The sequence below is a fragment of the Trematomus bernacchii genome, unplaced genomic scaffold (assembly GCF_902827165.1).
Source record: "Trematomus bernacchii unplaced genomic scaffold, fTreBer1.1, whole genome shotgun sequence".
NCBI lineage: Eukaryota > Metazoa > Chordata > Actinopteri > Perciformes > Nototheniidae > Trematomus > Trematomus bernacchii.
In genome coordinates this window covers 9,369,869-9,390,301 of record NW_022988050.1, presented here as the reverse complement: position 1 = coordinate 9,390,301, position 20,433 = coordinate 9,369,869, and the positions used below count along the sequence as shown (strand labels likewise).

Here is a 20,433-nt window from a genome sequence, read left to right as displayed (position 1 = left end):
TGTTCACATGCTGTGAGCACCACAATGCTTTCACCTCTATTGTATCCTGTTACTTTTACACTTTACGTTTCTTTAGTAAGAAAGCACACACTGAAGAAGCCATGGACATTCCTGAGGGTTAAAACAAGACTCCCCATTTGACCATATCAATTCTGCTAACCATGTGAGTGAGCAGAAGGTGTGTGCATGTGTGGTGTTAGTTGTGGTGGTAGAGGAGGGGGAGGAGGGGGCTGTTTTTTCTTCTTGGTTTATGTCATTGGTTTAAACGACCCAAGACCCCGCCTTGATAGAAAAGGAGAGTTAGACTGTGTGACTACAGCCAAAGAGAAGGGGGAGACTAGAGAGAGGGGAAAAATAAAGCAGTGAAACAGTTACACCTACTCGGCGTTTACGAAAATACGCTCGGTCGTATTTTAATAAACAGGGACTCGTATAACACATTGAAGGCTGTTCACTGTGAGGTTATCACTCCTCTCTACCCGTCCGTTTTTCTTCCCTAAGAAGCAGCTCTTCTAGCGCTCGGAGGATTAATAAGGTGGAATCAGAATTACTCAAAATCTTCACATGAAACATTTCTCCCCGAAGCGGATGATGCTGCCGCGGACGTGTGCCTAAAAAGTCTGCTTCTCAACTTGCGGCTGCACGTCATTTGTCAAGGTAAGACCCTGCATTTACAGAGGCAACACTGCTTTTCACATTTAATTCAGTTTTTTAGTGTTTCAAATGAGAGTTAGCTAAGACTGGCTGCTGTCGGTTTTCGGGTCCGCATACAAGCTCTGACCATGTGTGTCCACCATGGTGTCCACCTTACTGCGCCATGAAGATGGGGAATGGTCGGGTCGGTTGTAGGCTACACACACACACACACACACACACACACACACACACACACACACACACACACACACACACACACACACACACACACACACACACACACCACACACACACACACACACACACACACACACACACACACACACACACACACACACACACACACACGGACAGTACTGACAACCTAAAACCTAGCGTAACTGTCAAATGTTGACACGAATAGCCCGCGTTTTCTCTCCAACGCTGCCTTTAGTGTCCCTCACCTTTACATTGCATTGGTATTCGGCAACGACGCGGGGACTATATTGTTTTTGCAACGAGACCCCGTACGGAGTGTGTGTGTCTGTTAAAAGAAAATAGGAAGTGCATTATTTGAGTGTGTGAATGCTTGTAGAGTTGTGTGTGTGCCCGTATGCTTTCTCTATTTGCTCATAAATCCTCTAATACCTCACACTTGACCCGGCTGACTGAGTTTTTGTCGGCAAAATAGTGTTGTGAAAGACGTCATCCTGTGTTATGTACCGATTGCTGCTGCTAAGCCTGGGCATCTTTTTTTTTTAAACCTAAATGTCTATGGAGCACATCTGCTGTCCAAGCTGCATCACAATGCAGCCTTCCACATTTATATGGTTAAGCACAATCTTAAAACCTTAAACAAGCTGCCATACATCATTACAGGGGATCAGAGAAACCCTAAACTTTATTTTTAATCCCAGGGAACCACAAGTGATTAGAGCAAACACCTGCATTTGATGCTAATTTGCCTCAAAGAATCATACCTGAAAGGATTTTGTGGTTAAGTGTAGTGAGTTTCAGATCTGTATGAGTGGAGATAGGAACCTCATCCTTTTGCAGTCTTTAGTTGTTTTTTAAGTGAGTGAAATGCAAGTGAAAGAGAGCCTCATGTTTCTGGGGATGCCCCTGTCATGATCCCCCTGGAGGCTCTAGGATGTGGCTTTGAAAACCACTGAAGGAGCATAATGGACAGATTTGTGTAGTTCCCACTCTTGGATGCTTTGCTGCATCTTACTCAGTCAAATATATCTTGTTTATATTTGCCAAGATGATATTTACAATGAGGATTTAGCACTGTCTACACTTCACAGTTTAAGTTTACAGCCACTGTTATGGGGTGACAGTGTAGGAATGAGCCGCTAATTGCTTAGTGTTAACTTTTTAATTACACATGCTAAAGTATTCTTACACGTTATTGGGCTAATTAATTAACTGGTAACTGTGAAAATATGACAAACGGACAAGTGTTGGACTAATGAAGAACTAAAGTAATCTTAATTTCTTATCACTCTTCATTAAAAACATAATTTGTGCTTGTCAACAATGTCAATTTTTATCCAGGAGTATTCTTGATATGATCAAACTGATAAACAACCTGGATTGTAAATCATAAAATGTAGTAAAATGTACAATCAAATATATTGTGTTTGATGCCAGCAAGCTGAATAGTAGGGGATGACCTTGGTAAAGCAGCTCTTTGTCTTCCTTATTAGTGCCCATGTGCATGCAGTAGATGAGGAAGGGGGGGTGTGCCTGATTTGGAATATAAGGCCTCTACAGATGTGTGCAGCTTGGACATCTGCTCTGTTGGCTGCCATTGTCAAGGAAGCAGTTAAGATGGTGGGCTGCTCGGCACGACAGGGCTCCCTTGTCAGAAGGCTCTATTAAACTGCTCCAGTCACAATTGCAGCAGGGAACTAGTCATAACACTGAGTAGTGTTCGTATTCCTCACATGCCAGGTACATTCACAATCACTACTGGTCCACAGTGGGTCTTTTTGTCTTCCTTTGGACCATCAATTCTTCATTCATAAACAAACTTACCAAGTTGAAATGGCAAAATGTTTTGTTTGCGGACCACCCCCTTTTTTCCGCTTACCTTCCCTCATACTGAGACAGTGTTATCGTTAAGAATGGGGACTGTCGTTTTTCCGGAGAGGAAATTGAACAGACTCAGTTAGTCGACCCCGTGAAGAGCCTGCCCTCTGCCATCCTCTCCTGTGTTGCCGAGCAGCACCCATTCACTCAAGGCAATTGAACGTCTCTGAGGGGACCTCTGTTAGCCCCGTGCAATATTTATTACCATCCATCATCCCAAGACTCTCGCTCTACGGGTGAATAACAGTGGCTGCTAAGTTCTGTGTTAAAAAGTTCCCTCGCCAGCGACCATTAGAAGGGATTTATTGGAGCAGCTTCCCTGAAAGTGCTGTGGAAGCGAGACGGAGCATGTTTCAGAGTCCCTACACGCCCGTGGGGCTGTGGTACCAAATATGTCATGGATAAAACTCTGACTGGTTGAAGAGCTGCCTGAACTTCTCTTTTTTCTATTCTAGTTTTTCTTCTTAATAGATTTTATAGCTCAAATTAGTCGGCTGGCAGAAAATGAATCTGCAATTTTGCTAATTGATTAACTGTTTAAGCTATTTATCAAACTAAAATGTCTAACATTTGCTCGTTCCAACCCCTTAAGTGTGAGGATGTGCTTCCCTACTTTCTTGCATATTATTGCTAATTACATTTTTTATTTAAACTGCTGGTTGGATGCTATTAGAAGAGATTACCTTGGGCTTTAGAAAGTTTAGATTATTTTTTCATAAATCCTTAACCTTACCTAGTTTGTTCTATCTAAACAAACAGGAAATGCATTGCATCAGCCCTTAGTCATATTATAGTAATGTGCACATTTCCATTACATACATCATGGTTATACAATTTAATTCCAATATTAACAGCCTTAAAGGCAACTGATAGACCTAAAGCAAACACCTCTCTATCTGCTGTGCACTTATTTCCTTTGTAGCAATTGTTTCTCACAGCAGAGATAGAAACGATAATGATCTAATATTCACCGTAGGCTTTAATAAGGATCTTCTAATGTATGCATACCGTGTTACTGAGCTGGTAAATCCTGCCTACATGTCCTTTTGAATGATAGTGAGCTTGTGTTGTGTGGAAATAAGTATATCTTTGTGCGCTCACTACCTCTCGATATAGTCTTTGATCCCGCGGAGATGAGCTGGGTTCTTTTCCTCCCTGAGTATTTCCACTCTGATGAGATTGTTTGTTTGTCAGAGTTGAAAACAATTGGGATGAATTGGATAGCGATTGAAGCTATAGAGATGGAGCAGCACTGTAAATGAACGCCTTACTGTGCTCCATTTGGGTCAATTTGAATATGTGTTTTTAATTGGTCTCTGAAGGCTAAAACTTCTCTTTTCTGCCTCCCTCAAAAGTGTCTGCATGATGTGACTATGTTGAGCTGAGGAGCCCCGGAGCAGCGGTGTTCATTTGAAGCCCAGCGAACATGCTCATTATCTCCAAGCAAAGGCGAGATTGATTTAGCTGAAAGCATGGGGTAATCTCACAGAAAAAGAAAAACTGAGGTAGAACTGTAAACTGATCAAGACAGTAATTCTTGCAGCGGACCGCTCTCGTCAAAGCGAATACGTTGAAAAGCGAGTGCTGCAGAAGGTACTTAGTATCTTCATACTCGAAGCATCTATAGGCAGCATCACTTAGCTGCAACTACTCTCTCATGGCTTCAGAACTCCTCTTACCTTTTTTAGAAATGGTTTATTGAAAAGATATCTCATGTTGCTTGTCTTTGCTTCTCTGTTCTCCTGAGGCACTCTTCATCTTTCCTTTTTGAAGAGTTTGTTTGTGGTTCGAGCGAGGGGCTATCATATTTTTCGCCTCTAATCGCTTGCTCCCCCATTGCTGTAATTTCATTGACAGTGGCAGCGATTGTGTTTTCTGGAGCTTCACAGGGGTAAAGGATAATTGGTGCTGTGAATGTCTTTCTCATAGTAACTGGGAAAGTGGAACCCTGTGCCAGCACTATTCTCTGCACCGTACAAAGGGACAAGATCCCGCGATAGGGCTTGCATAAGAGATCTACAGTATTCTGCAACTCAAACAGATGTATTTTATTCTAGCAGAAACTAGTAGAGCTGAACCTCATGTGGTTTTACTGTTTGCTAGCTGCAGTTATTGGATTTGATGTAGCAGTCGCTCTGTGCTTTTTATCCTGCACCACTCTACATTAGTATCAGGGGAGAGTGAGGTGGCCATGTAATAAAGTGGAAGTGCATCGTCTTTCAGCCATGTAAAAGGTCAAGTCATTCTTGTACATCGGCCTCTGTTGGCGATGTCAAAGAAGGTCCTGTAAGGTATAATGTCGTCGACCGGGGCAGCAGCACAGCAGTTATTAATTATTTTCGTACAACTTAATACTCTTTCGTGTAATGCATATTAATTGATGTGCTCCCGAATCCACACTCTTCATAATCCACCAAGGATTTCTCAAAGGCAAGCACAAAAGGCTTTTATTATCTTAAGGAGGAAGTGGTCTTTTGGGACCCAAAGTGCTCCTGCTCAATTGTGTATTACATTATGAAACCGACGTAAGTGAAATGAAATTACAACGTATCATCAGCGCGGTGAAGGATCCTATTGAATAATTACCTTGGCAGAGCCATTGTTGTAACGCCAGATCCGTTATTTTGGATGGGATGAGGGGGGGGGGGGAGGTTTTATGAAGTCCTCGTGCAAGAGAGTAAAAAGCGGTTTCAAGGTTAAACCGTGGGGCCAAATGTTTGGGGAGGGTGGATTAATTTCATGTCCCATAATGTGATTTGCAATATCTCCTCCTTTACTGCCCTTGGTTTCTTTTGGAGTGCGAGCCTGATGAAGGCTGAGGGCAGGGGGGGTGCCGTAACTACCCGCCTGCATTTATAAGTGTTTACAGGACCACTAAATGGAATTACGGGAGATGATGCATGCTTACAAATTCCCCATCAGTCCCAGACCCAGCCTCATTACTGAATACAAATTCAGTGAGTATCCTTCTGGTGCGCCGGAGAGAAAATTATCTTTCTCTCAAACACGGTCACATACATAAATACATACAAACGTGCAAACACAAGAAGGGGGTGGTTCAGGAAAATCACTGTGCGTCTTTTAATTGCAGGGCAGGCTATGAAGGAGGGAGAAAGACCACCATGATAACGGCAGCGATATCTCTCGCTGCTCAGTCGGCCTGAGAAGCCTGCTGTCCTCGACACTTTATTACACACATTCTGCAGATTATCCTCGCGTATCTCCATATCTGCCCAGCTAATGAATCTGTTGGGTTGTCTCGTTTTCTGGCAAACTCTGTGTCATACAAATGCCTTCATAGATATGCGTGCATTTCATACAGCACCATTATCGTAGAGACATTTCAACAAGCACAAGGAAACCTCACAGTATGTGTGCAATACGAGGAAGCGATACAATCAGCGATTGAGGTCAGCATTGGTAGTGAGTGGGTGGGCGGGCTGTAAGCTTTCCGTGGGGGTTGCTATTACGTGTAGCATTTCCTCCTCATAGTGCCCACTGTCATTTGACTTCCCTTTTGAAACCTCACTGCTGACATGCAACCACATTATTGATCAAAATAGAGAGAAAATAAAAGTGATATCCACTAGTGCTGCTTAGATCGGGCATCTAGATTACGATTAAAAAAAACTTGATATACAATGTAATCACGAACAGATGGCAAATCCCATACGTTTTGCTTTAAGGTTATCCAAATAACCCTAAACATTATGGGTTTTATATACCAACACTTTTTCCGCGGTCAATAATATTTAGCTTTTAGTTTAAAAAATCGTATCCTGCAAACAAACAAAATGAACCAGAAACATAACCGGCTTGGCAGTGGTAAAATAAATAACTAATAATTGTAAGGAGAATTCCTTTAATGAAGATAATGTTGAAAAGTATGCAAATTCAACTATTTAGCTGAAGTGTGGCTTGATCACAGGAAAGGGGCCTATAAAATGATTTCTTGTGAATTCAATCATTGCTTATCTGCAATTAGCAATCAAAATAATATACCATTCTTTAAACCTTTTCGTCCCAAATTTGATGTGGCCTATGCCCCCATACTCAGGGTGTAGACAGCCATGAGCCATTAAAACCATGTTAAGACCATTTTTTCATCTGACACTGAGGGAGGATGTGCTGAAGCTGGCAGAATTAACCAACAGCAATCATGATTTAATTTGGTATAAAAACACTTTTCAGCGTTGTGTGATCCAGAGTATCTCACACCTTCTCTAATATCGACAAAAATGATTAGCGAAGTGAAAGGGATTAATTTAAACATACCCTGCCACACTCTCGCACCAGCAGCGACAACGAAAGACTGCTAAAAGATCGAGGAGCTACGTGAAGGTCATGTGTTGGAAGGACAGAGTGGCGAGCTCACACTTGTCTCAGAGGCAACAGTAAGTGCCCCTTTACCAAATAAAAAAATTGGGAAATGGACTGAAACAGCCACTAGGTATATTTCCGACAAGATGATGTGTTGTCACTCCTGTTAAAATCAGTCTTTTAAGAAAAGCAATTTCTCTGAAAATGTCTCAAGTGTTGGTCCTTGAAGTTAGATGCTTGCCTGAACGCTGTATTAGCTTTGTCACTTTGGGCGGTATCATCACTGATGGCAAACTTGTGCAGTTGTTAAGATTCACACGCTGTGACAGGTCCAGGCGGCTGTTTACCGTCAGGGTGTTGGTCGAATAAATGTAGGAGAACGTATATGCTTGGAAATGGTTTCCAACTTTATATGCGGAGTAGTGAATTTGTCCTGTCTGTGTCACGGTGGCTGCTTTTAGTTTTCCGATGAAATCTCAAATCTTTCCCGTGTGAATGGAACACTGAGAGAATTGCATACAAATGCTGTTTCAGGTGTCCGTTGCAACATGTCTTGCTATTAAAAGTTCTCCCATGATTCATTGTGTATTCTGCTTTTCTGACCCTCTCATCTTTTACATGCTCATACACAGATCACAAAAGAATAGAAGTCTTTCCTTTGGGCGGTGCATGCTATCTCTGTTCCTCTTCTTCCTGGCTTCCAGGAAAGGCTATATTTCATTGAGCTCAGTATCCCTTTACTTTTGCAGTGGGTGAACTCTATTTTTTCAGATTACTTTCTTTCGAGTGCAGCTGCAGTCTGATGCAGAGCTGAAGTTAGGTTTGCTTCCACCTCTCGCTGACTTTCAGCTTTGCCCACTTGTTAAGGCGTTTCAAGACAAAAAACAGCACTCAGGCGAAAAAAAAGGTTGCTCCTGGTTACTTTTGTAACAATGCGTTGCCACTACATCCTACAACACATTGCTTCATCAAAGCAAGATCCATTGCCAGGTGCCCTGCAGCATTGGGCTTATTTGGTACTAACCTGCTTATAATTTGTACTAAGAGATTATTATTGCAGTTTTACAAACCATTTCAGTTATGCAACCTTGCCTCAAAGTTGTGACTCCATGTGGGGTCTTCTTGGCATTCAAACTGGACTTCATGGTTCTTATTTTAACCGTCTTCTGTACCACACAGCAGCACCAACTCAGCCCTGTATTGCTGTGTGAATGCGGAGAATAGGTGTGCTTATCTCCCTCACACTTTCTAATAGGGCTGCTCAATTAATCGTATTTTAATCGCAATTACGATTTTGGCTTGCAACGATTATGAAAACAACATAATCGAAATAAAGCGATTCTTTAAAAAAAATTTTTTTATTGTTTTTTCAGTTGAATTATACTTAAAGCTCAGGGTAATCAACTGTTAAAAACATACTGTTCACATTTTTTTTTTCAATAAATGGATGTTTTCAAAGTAAATGGATAATCGTTTTTAATAATCGTGATATCAATTATTGACCCAAATAATCGAGATTATGATTTTTGCCATAATCGAGCAGCCCTACTTTCTAACCCCTTCGTCCTCTCTTACTTTTTTTCTCCTCCTCTGCGTGTATCCATCTCCATTTCCCCTCCACTCTCGTGAAGGTCTCATTGCTTATGTAATGTCTCTAAACATTTGTGCAGCATTAGGGGAAGTCAGGCATGCCAAAACTGTGCAAAACGTCCCTCTGTGCACCCCATAGAGGTGGGACAGATGGCAACCCTCGTTCCCACTCTTGTAAACTGCCTGTGACAGGAGAGATGGCGGCGCATACACGGCAGAACTAGGGCAACGCTAACTAAGGCTTTTGCAGACAGTGGTGGACACACTTGCATGCACACTCATCAGGCTTTTTTTGGTCATTGTTTTTGTCTGTTAATTACAACATAGTGTTTATTGATTGCTGATTCATGGGAAAGTTGATAATCAGTGTAAATGCGCCGCTGCGTCGCTACACCTGTGATCCCGGTTGTAGCTCACCTATAACAAAGGCTATCAGATTCTAGCATTAAGTCATCCATCACAATGTTAAAGAAGGTGACCCGTAGTTGCTTTCTAATTTAGTCGTTAATCACCGCCACAGCGGAGTGTCGGGCACTTTCACTTCGTTCCCCCCCTAACAACTCTCTGGGCAGAGTCCATTACGGAGTAAACAGACAGTGAAACACTGAAGAAATGAATGAAGATGCCCGGCGCAGAACCCCCAGAGGTGAGATCAAATCCCAAGCTGGGTGATGATGAGGGATGTTTATGGCTGGCACTCTATTAAGAGGAGGCTCTTCCCTGCTGGCGCATAATGAACATCTACCTTGCGAATGGTTGCTCTGAAGCTTTTTTCCTGACTCTGAATTACCGGTCATTTTCATCAGAAGGCGCTCTAATTGCTCTCAGCGGCGAGTCGGGGCCAGTGGTAGAGAGAATGAGTTTGAGTGTAACTTGGCAAGGTGACTAGCTTATGGCAACATTAGCCATGTTGATTTGTATAAATCTCCAGCACCATATTTCCCTCTTTTGTGTGTTAATGAAAGCCAGTTATGTCCTTGGAGGATGATATGTCAGGCCTGAAGTATTCTGCTTCTTTTTTCTGTGTACACGGTAACGCCTCCTCCAGATGTCCCCCACCGCGGGAGGCTCTGAGGCAAATGAGAGAGGCTTCCCGCCAAACGCACACGCACGCACGCACACACACACACACACACACACACACACACACACACACACACACACCACAGTTGGATCACCTCTGGGGGGGCCACTTCAGCTGACCTGTTACAAAATAAGACAAGAGCAGAGATATGACTGTGTAGTAATTGTATGTTGTTATTATCAAAAAGAGAGTTTCATATTGCTGACAAAAAAAGGGCAGTGTGTGTGGTGAGGGAGAAAAGGAAAAACATCTCAGAAAGGAGAATGTTTTCGGAAACCGCAGACAATGTACCATCTGCACACGGCGGGGTGTGCGAGCGACACTGGACTACTGCTGTGAGGAACTATTGCATTGTTATTAAATGGCTGTTGCCTCACTGGCAGCCATATTAAAGCCTCAGATCCTGTGCCTGATGCAAGGCAACGAGGAAGAGAGGGGGTTGGAAATTAAAAAAAAAAGGAAAAGAGGCTTGAAACCTTCCTGGCCTTCTGGACATGGTGACACGATGTGCAGCTGCGATGGCACAGATGAGTGGATGGCAGTACTAAATTCTTCAAAATGAAAAGGCAGGAAAAAGGCTTTTTTTTTTGCTCTCTTTGTCTTTCTCTTATAAACTCTCTACCTCGCTCTCCCCGCCCACCACCTCAGCATCTTATACAAGGTGCATCGAGAGGACAGCTTTTTTGTACTCAGGAGCTGTGTCTTAAGAAATGCAAATACAGCAGCTCAATCCATACCAGGTCTTGTTGCGACGGTCAGATTTTCTTTTCATATGAAACTTTCAGCATATTAACTTAAATCCCTCTGGACCCTTGGAGCAGTTCATCTGCACATTTAAATTAATTTCGCACTTGCTATAAAGTCTTGTCTAGTTTTCTTTTCACGGCTGAGGAGTCTGGTTCCACTCCTGCTGTAGCAGCGTGTTGACTTATTGATGCTCGGTGCCCTTTGTGCACACTGAACCAGTGGCAGACAGTGCATGAAATGCCACTGAAAAGTAAGAGTTGATTAGCTCCACTTGCTCTCCCTCATCTCATTCCCTCACACTCGGGGCAGTAAAATGACTCTTGAGATTGCACACTCTGCTAACAGTTTCTTGTTAACTTTCTGTCTGCCAGAGGTTATTGAAGGCATAGTCACTGAATTCTGAGTCTGAGTTATGCCTATTGTGTGCAGCATCTGCCTATATTGAAGGACGATATATATCAAGGTTTCTTTTCTTTCCTATACATTCCTTTTAACCTAAACAAATTGCATGCTTTTATGACAATCATTCAGCAGTCTCATTCTGTCCAGCCGAGTCTTGTTATCTTTCTTGCATCCTCTCAGTCTAAAAGGCCAGAACGGACTTTAAAAAAAAAAAAATCTATTCATTACATTTAGGCGATTTTCCAGCACCTTGTTTTCTAACTTAATGTATTGTTGCCACTAAATAAAAAGAATCAAGAGTTATTATTTCAACAATTGCTAAGCCAATAGAAATGATCAATACAGTGGTCGGATGGATTTGTCCTCACAAAGCTGTCAGGGTAATTGGCATACAGTACATCTATCTACATCATTGTACAGCATTACTCCAGACAAATCACAGGTAAAGGAACCAGACGTAGCACTGATGGAAAAGTATTTGGAAGAGTATGAGATGATGTCATTACTGGAATAAGTTATGGACTTATCACCGTCTTTACCCACCTTAGGTCAATTGAACTATAGCCCATGGGCAGTATAGAGAAAATGTATGAATATTTGAACAATACATGGAAAATCTGGAGTCATGTTGCGCTGTCAGATCAGTAGCTCAGTCAGTCATCTCCCTTCACCAGCAACTGTGCAAGGAGTGATTGGTGAATGCTCATACATGTAAATCTCCGCTCAAACTCCTTCCAAGGGGCCTGCTTTTTTGGAGACCCGGTTCCTGCTTGACAGAACCTGACATTTGAAAAGGTCTGTAAGGAAGATTTGTTTGTGACAGCTTCAAATTACAGAGGCACGGAGGGACCGGGGGAAAGGGGAGGGATGGAGGAAGAAAATTATTTAAATGTCACTTCGACGAGGTGAATGCCTAAGCTGTTTTCTTTCTCACATAACATGGGTCTTTCTGACAATGGAAAAACATTCCTTGCCATGTTTTATTCTGTACGTGTCTCTTTCTGTTTGGCGTCTGTTTCCACATTATTGGCAGCAGGCTTTCAGCCTTGTGAAGCCCTGCCAACATCTTGACAGTAACCACAAACCATTTAGTTGTTTGTTTTGTGTAGGTAGTGACTGAAGGACCAATCACTCGGGTCTTATTTGGATTTGAGGTTTATGCTGGACTGTATATGCTGCAGTAAAAACACATATTAATTTTCAGGCTCTCCCACTCCCTCCAAGTGCAGAAACGAGGAAAAAAAGTAAGAAAGGAATCACTTTAGGTACAAGCTGTGGGAGGGATACAGAAAGGAAAATAACCAATAAGTGCAATGTAATTTCTCTATGTTGAATGATTTCTCTTATCCAACAACAGGATTTTCCAACAAGGGTCCTACTCCTATTCCTTCTGAGCACTCAGCGCAGTTATATGAGTGCATAAGAGGCGCAGCCTTCCACTGACCTTTTTTAACAAGGATAGGAAGACTAAAATACCCTGAGTATCCCTCGGTGATGATTGTCAAATGTCACTCAAACTAAAGGAGTGCAGCCAGACTCTCATACAGAGCTTCCAACAATAGTAAGGAGTAGGAGGGCCCTCTATCTCTTTTCCTTGACAAATAGCTGATGACACTCTTGGATTAAGCCCTCACAAGTCATGCCAGCTGCTGGAATCATATGACAAGTATCTCCATTTGTACGTGTCTTAATCTGTTTCAGTCGCTTCCAGCTTCATAATAACTGAAATATTCATCACCAAGACGCTGCCTGCAAATGTCAATCAATTATGTGACTTAAGTGACGCCTGAGCTTGACAACTAGTTTCCTGAAAGGCATTTGCCCTTTTGCCTACTTTTTCATTTTTGCCCTACTGCCATGACACATTTTTATTGAAGAGCTGTCTGCCAGTGTACCACAAAGACTCGAGGCTGTACATCGATACGTCGAGCTGCTTCTAAACTTAAGTCTGCACAAGTTCCCACAGTGCCAAAAACAGACCTTCAAACTCTGCTCCTGCAAACAGAGCATATTTTTTCAACAGAGGCATTTCCCATAATTAAACTAATGCAAAGGAGAGAATGCTGGGGTGGCTCTCCTGATTAATGGAGCAATTACATCATCCATTACACTGAATTATGAATGTGCTAATGATGAGCTCATGATGGGGAATGATTCCTGGAGTTTGCTTGTGTAAAATATGAAAAGTGAAGAGCAGAGGACTGCCTGTGTTTGCAGATGTTCCTCTAATCACCAGGAGGTAAGGCTAAAGAGAAAAAGAAGCGTGCGACTTCCTACGGAGAGTGGCTGCTCCTCCAGCAACGGGTCATTGCTTCCTGTTGTAGAATGGACGCCTCCCACTGGGTAAGACTGGATGTCGTAGATTTGAGGATCTCCTGCTATGAAATGTTAAAGGGCACACAAACCTGAATTAATGTTTTGTGTAATGTATTGATGGGAAAAGAAAGTAGGCCATTACGAAAAAAGGAAATGGAAATAGAGGGTAACAGTTGGCGACTGAGCTCTGTCATTATCTTCTGGCAAAGGTGTCCTGTTTTATAGTCTATTTTCTGCGATGTTGCTGGACGTGTTGTGCAGCAGACATCTAGGAAAAGCTCTTATCTTCTGAAAACATTTGGATATGTCGCAATACCAATCATTTGTTTCTGAGTAAACATCAGCTGGACACTCATTTATTTTGATAAATGATTGATTGTTGGATCGATTTATTGATTCAACGGGGCTGATTCTGTCTTTAGATTTGTGACAGGAACTGCTTTTATTTCAAATGATCAATCATCTTTGAAATCCAGCCTATTTAAATAAACGGCAATCAGCGGTCATTTCATGATAATAGTTCATGCTAAAACATAGTTGCACAACAAGGGAAAAGTAATAAGCCATAGGCAATGTCAAATACACACAAATTACCACTTAGTCTAAGATGACTTACATTAGCTAACATTAGCCACCATTAGCTACTGGTCATACCAGACGAGTGAAACTGTAATGGCAAGTGTACTACATTTGGTGAGGATGTAATATATTGCCAATAAACTTACAATAGTCAAATATGTAAGAATACAAATGTGTTTTAAAATGGTGAATAGTTTTGGGTACCAATATCGCAAATTCTCATTGAAATATGGACATTTGCAGATTGGTGTCATAGGAAAAAAAACATGCATTTTCTCACATTATATCAATATGACCCTAACTCTTATACTTATAAACAGAAGCGACTTTGAGTCTAAAATGACTTACACAATGATTACTACTCTTTTTTGGCAACTGATATCATTCTACAGATTGTGTGATAAGAAGATGCCCATAGTACGTATAGCTTAGTATGTCATACTTGTAAGTTGTTTTTCTTCACGTTTTTAAATAGTCTTGCATGTTGTGCTCATTCTGTATGTCTCATGTTGAAAACTGGCATTAAAACTCCCTTAAGTGTGATTTCCTTCAGGCTACATACTCATAGTTAAAGCAACGTCACACGTCTGTTGATGAAGCAGGAAAACCCCACCTCGCTTCCTTAATATTACATTTTAGATTTATCTCCACATGAACTTTGTTGTGCTTTGTTCAAGTTATATTAAATCAAGTCATGTTTCTAACAGTTGGGATTTTTGGCACATTTTGATGCTGGCAATTATCTCACAAGTTGTGATCTGTTGTCCCTTTATAGTCAAATGAAAATCTTCCATTGTGTATTTGACAAGTCTTCCACTCTGCTGTCATCTACAATGTTATTGTCTTACAAGTGACAAGACACTTTTTAAATCCCTGTAAAGGAGGAACAGACAGTGTGCCACTCATCCCAGAATGTGCATAACGGTTATTGCTTGTGGTTGAAATGCTGAGTTTAAATCCTTCTCATGAATTATGATGGGTTTCACTGCTGTTAGTTTACACGGGCTATCTTTTTACACACATTGCAGATTTATTGTGGTCAAACTCAGACCTTTGTAGTACACACTTCTGCTGATTTTTCTTTTTTCACCTGACAAGCCTAGCTCAGAAAAGTAGCATGAAAGGAGATCACCGGATGTTTGAAATACAGTTGCTTCACGTTTTGACGTTCGTGGAGGAAACTATATCTGGAGGGTAAAGGTAAAGATAGCTAAACCCCAGATCAATGAGCCATCTTTCATGACTTTGCATATACTGTATTCTGTCTGCCAATCATTCTCCTTTTTACTGTCGCCTGCTGCCACTGGTAGTGATGGTCATGATCTGTGATGCAACATACCATTTTCTTGGGTTTCCTCTCATATTGATCTTATCTTACATCCTCTCTTCATTCTTTATGCGCAGACAGATGGAAGTTAAGGGGACCTTACACCTCAGACTTTATGAAGTACACATTCAAAGTTAATGTAGTTTGAAGGAATAGTCCTAAAAGCATGAATCTACTGTGTAATCTGTGTGAATTCATGAATGTTTTTAGGGCATCTCTGGAGAACAAAAGTTAATTGCAAAAACAAGTTTTAATTGGGCTAGTGTTTACAAAATGTTGCCTTCATGCCCTAGTTGCACATACAAGAATACATGGGTTTCTCAAGAGATTCTCCTATTACTCAGTGTCTTATATACACTGGTGTTGTATATCAATTACAAAATGTCTTTTGTCTTGATGCAGATTTGTGTGCAACAATAACATCTTAGTAATATGCATTGGTCCTCTCTAGCTGCGTTGATTGACATGTATTCTTTTCCAGCCCACGGTGTCTGTTTTAAGCTTGTGGCAGATATGTCTGCATTAGATGTGGTTCATTTGAAGTTCAGTGTGTGGGTCCATTTTCTTAGGTAAACAAGCCTCCCAACTCCCAGCTGAGGGGACTTATCTGCTTATCTCAGACAGAAAATGGTCTTCTTTCTATATTGTGAAATCTTGGTCAAGTGTCTTTCTACTTTAAGAAAGCAGTGTACGCTATGCTGCCAATACACAATGAATTATCCCCAGCATTTAAAGGTTGTAAATTAATTCTTTCGGATCATTTTATGGGAAAATAATTGCTTCAAGTGGAAATTCTTATTTAGTTTCAAATAAAGCAGTAAAGATTTGTGACTGGTGGAAAACCGTGCCTCCTCTCCAGGTAGTGCTTGGAAGCACTGTTTATTACTTGGGTCAAATTGCAAAGAGGGGAAACATTATGAGAGTTTTTATAATGCGATTTGTTAGTTTGTGTGTTGTAAATGTACGTGTAGGAGTCTATCCAAGCATCTGGTGGCTATTTTAGTTATTTTTATATGTGTGTTCCTGTAAACTGCCACTTTCAGGTACACACTTTATTACATAATCCTGCATTAAAGCCTTATTTTCAATTAAGTCCAAGATGACTTTCTGTAAAAGCCTCAATAGCAGTCTAAATGTTACACTGTCAAATTAAGTAAACATTCTTATATCCTACACCCTATGCATTAAGAACATCTGTTTATTAAACTACAAAAAAACAGTATTGTAATATGAGCGATTTAAGTAATTCAGGAGATTATTCTCATGTCAGATCAGTCCATACACATGTTGTGTGATGTTCCACTTGCAGTGCAGGGCAAACTAGGTTAAAAAAGACCTTTTGAAACCACATTGATATTGAAACCTTTAATCTCTCTCCAAGAAATGTAATTTACAGTCCTGCCAAGTTCCTATAATATAAATTCTGCATTAGTTCTGCAACAGGGGGTGAAAATAAAAAGGGAGCTTCTCCTTTTTTAAGTAGGGTTATCCGAGGTAATTTATATAATAAAGACTTCTGTTTGCCACAAAAGCAGTTACTTTACCAAACACATGAAGCTAGCCTGTATGTCTGAGAGAGTCGTATGTGTAGTGAAGGTTCCTCCCTGCTCTTCAGGCTGCCAGCAGCATAGCGTTTTGGTGGTTAAAGTGGGCCTCTGGGCCCTGGGCCACCAGCTCTGCCTGGTTCTGCTCTGCCGACTGCTTTGGCCCTGTAGTGAAATGTGATCAGTCAGCTCCATTAGGGCTGGGACTGGGTGCCGTTGGAGACCGAATGGTCCAATCTCTGTCTGTGCCACCCAGGAGCTAATCTCCCAGGATTGGTCAGAGCGTGGAGCGTCTGATGCCTGGATGTACGATCACTGGGAATGCGGCCAGGGTGCAATGTTGTTGTGGTATCACAGTCTTGTTTACCACGTTCTCACTCAAGTGTAAGTTGTACCTTGAACATATTTAACATGTTAGTTAGCAGTGGTTTTTACCGATGCTGCACGTTTTATTTCACTCACTCTTTTGATAATAATCCAAGTGAAATCTAACTTCATATTATTTTATTTTACATTTTTGCTAATTTCTTTGTGTTTTAAGTGATTCACTCCCCTTCCATATCCCCGTGCATCTGCAATTAGTCCTCTCATATCATCACAGCTACCTGTCTTGGAGGTTGTTACTGCTTCTATTCAGAAATGTACCGTTGGGAAATGGGTTTTGTTTTTGCCAGACTCTGTTCAGGTAAATTGGATAGGTGTCAGCTTGGTGGCTTCAGATAAGCATAAGGACAATAACAAAGGTGCAGTTTGTGACACCGGGGCCAAAACGGCCTTTTGTTTATCAAAGTGAAAGGGGAGAGAGAGGAGTATAAGCTTTGGTTTTACATTCTCTCATTCAAAGACCGGTGTGGAGGATTCAGCTCCTCCCATGGAAATGTAGAGGCTTGCAACCATGCTTGCATCAAAGCACAAGTTGTACTAACGTGTCTGCTTTGCGTAAAATCAACTTGGCTGCCTGTCAGTATGTTGCTCTGTAATTAACCTGCTGAGGCCCAAAACGGATGCCCTCTGAAAGGCTTCATTAACCTGTGCCTAAGAGGCGGCCATTGTCCTCTGGCTCCCATGACCCACACTAAGCGACCAAAATACCTCACATATTTTCTCAGCTATAATGGCTGGCAGGCGTACAAACCCCCCTGCATTTTGCATTTTCAAAAACTTTTTCAGCAAACATGAAATTATACTAAAAAAACAATACATGTAAGTGACAGCAGGACATTACCTTTTATTTACTGCTAGTGCTGAATGATAAGTTGATTAGTCCATTGACATGAAAAACAATCAATAATTTGGTTAATTCTTTGGTCATTTTGTCAATTTTAGATTATCAAGCAAAAATGTAAACATACTGGGTGTTTCTCAATCGCGAGTAAAGCTGCTTCAGAGCCACTATTTCAAGCATACTACGTCATCGAGTGCCGCCGAAGTACTGTTCCAATCTCCAGTATACTTGGAAATCTACCCAGCCCGGCGTACTCCGTTTGGAGAAATATCGAGGCTGCACATGAGTAGACTTCGCGGTCTTAAAATCCCCACAATGCTTTGCGCACGGACCAATTTCCCCAAATCTGTGGCGGAAGATGTAAGGCGGGGCCTCTCATATGACGCACACCTGCACACTTGCTAGCGTGTTCCACACTTCGTTTTCCGAATGCCAGGAAGTATTCTTGACTCGCTTCTGAAGCAAGATGCTCGGCAGACATGTGCTACCAAGCAAGCGTACTCGCGATTGAGAAACACCCACTGTTTCTACAGCTTCTCAAATGGAAGAGTTTTCAGATTTTCTTTCTTTAATCATATCATTGTAGATTGAATATCTTTGACTTTTGAATTGACATATTAGAATGTCACTGTGGGCTTCTTAATAATGCAATACATTAAAATAACAGAGGAACTAATGATTGAAATGTATTAGTTAGTTGCAGCCATTCTACATCTCCACTCAGCTGATAGGGGAGCAGCCTCACCAATTTGAACTTGAGGTGGAACAAAAGTCATGTTTCGTCAAGGGAGGACAAGTCATTTTGTGGCGTCGCCCCACCTCCCTCATCCCGCCCAAATGACGTTTTGTTTAGTCAGCTTGATTTTAGAGGTGTAATTTTCACAACATCAGCATGCAGTACTGGATAACCGTGACCCAGGGGACTCAGGTTCTTTTATGGCGCGTTTCCACTACAGCGCGGAGCACGGTTTAAGAGGGCTGTGACGTCAGCGGCCCGTCTTTGGTTGCGTTTCCACTTGGCCTAGTACCGGCCGGCGGGTCCTAATTCACAGTTTTTCTGGCCTCATAAAATCGTGGGTCTAGGGCCAGAGACAACGAGGCTGAGTCGGGCTGAGTATGCTAAACTAGAGAGAGGATCGCTGGCAAGGGGGCAACAACTACAACAAGATGGACATATTTGACCGTGATTTAATTGTAATACACGTTTCAAAATGATGCCGAAGTAACAACATACTGATACCGGTTAGTAAAAACCATGAATTAATGCTTTGACAAGTCTGCAGACAGACGGCAGGCGAAAAACCTTTTAAAATGCGTGTTTTCTAAATGGAGATTGGCTAAGCTAACGCAGTATATGCTCCGACCGTCCACACTCACAACAACGGCCTATACAGACATAAATAAAGCAGCGACTGTATTCGCCATGACACAGGCAGTCTGTGGTGTGTACTTGTTTAACTTTTGTCTAGTTTCTGAACATATATGAGGAGCTGTGAGCTCTGAGTGCTAACAGCTAACGGCTGTGTTGTTTTTCTGGGGTTCTCATTGAAGATGACGTCACGGCTCCGCCTACACTGCGTTACTATAGATACTACCCCAGTTCCTAAACTGTAATGGAAATGCGCCATAAAGTGAGCCAGTCCTAACAAGGCCTAGCCATACCGAGCGGGGCCGAGCGAGGCCGTGTAGTGGAAACGCGCCATTAGTGTGTGTGTGTTACCCCTTTCACACCAACGCGGTTCCAGGGCCGGTTCGGAGCTTGAAAAGCACCGTTTTTTCCTGTTCACACCGCAGCGGAGCCGCCTCTAAGCTCCGGAATCCGGTTCGTTTCAAGCACCAAAAAGTTGTCGGTCTAGAAAGCAAGCACCGCATACGTCACGCTTACGTCGGAGGCGGGGGCAGGGGTAGGGGCATCAGTTGTAATGTTATACCATACCAGTAATGAATGCTGCAAAGCTGGGTATTTTGAGCTTGGCGCATGCAGAGGCTAACAACAGCTAGCTCTAACGCCATAGGGCGTATATTTACCTTCTTTCTCCTACGGAATTGAATTGAGTCGTTGAAGTTGATGATGATGATTGTAAAGAACTTTTGAATGTAGCATGTAACGACTGTAAAGTTGGTAGTAAAGTCGTCCCATTTCTTCCATTTCGTTTCGACAGAGCAAAACCAAAACGAGTAGCCCTTCAATACAATCGGTCATTGTTGTTGTTGTCGATGTGAGGGGTTTCCGCGCGGTTTGGCTTTATGAAGCTGGCACGCAAACGGTTACGTCATGACGCAAACGATGACGCAATGACGCAGCACCTGTCGGGCTCTGAGCGGTGTGAACAGAGCGGGAGCTGAACCGAAGAACCGGTTCCGAACCTGAAAAGCTCTAGCACGGAGCTAGAACGGGAAAAGCCTTGGTGTGAAAGGGGCATGTGAGAGACGGAGACTGTGAGGCTTGTCTCCAGTCAGTTTGAGTTGCCTGTATGTGTGTCATCCCGTGAGTGCAACACCAGCTTGGCCCACTTCTGCCTGACCGACTAGACTCATCTGGGTTCTTCCCTCTTGTCTCTTTGTGTTT

The 20,433-nt window shown here is 42.1% G+C and overlaps 1 protein-coding gene across 2 annotated transcripts in view; it reads left to right on the top strand.

Moving 5' to 3' along the window:
• The first annotated feature begins 339 nt into the window (after positions 1 to 339).
• LOC117473559 (C-terminal-binding protein 2) overlaps positions 340 to 20,433 on the top strand; it is an 88,220-nt gene continuing 68,126 nt past the window's right edge. For both annotated transcript variants that reach the window (XM_034119193.1, XM_034119192.1), the window contains exon 1: positions 340 to 657. The gene's annotated coding sequence lies outside the window, so the exon portion shown is untranslated. The remainder of the gene's footprint in view (positions 658 to 20,433) is intronic.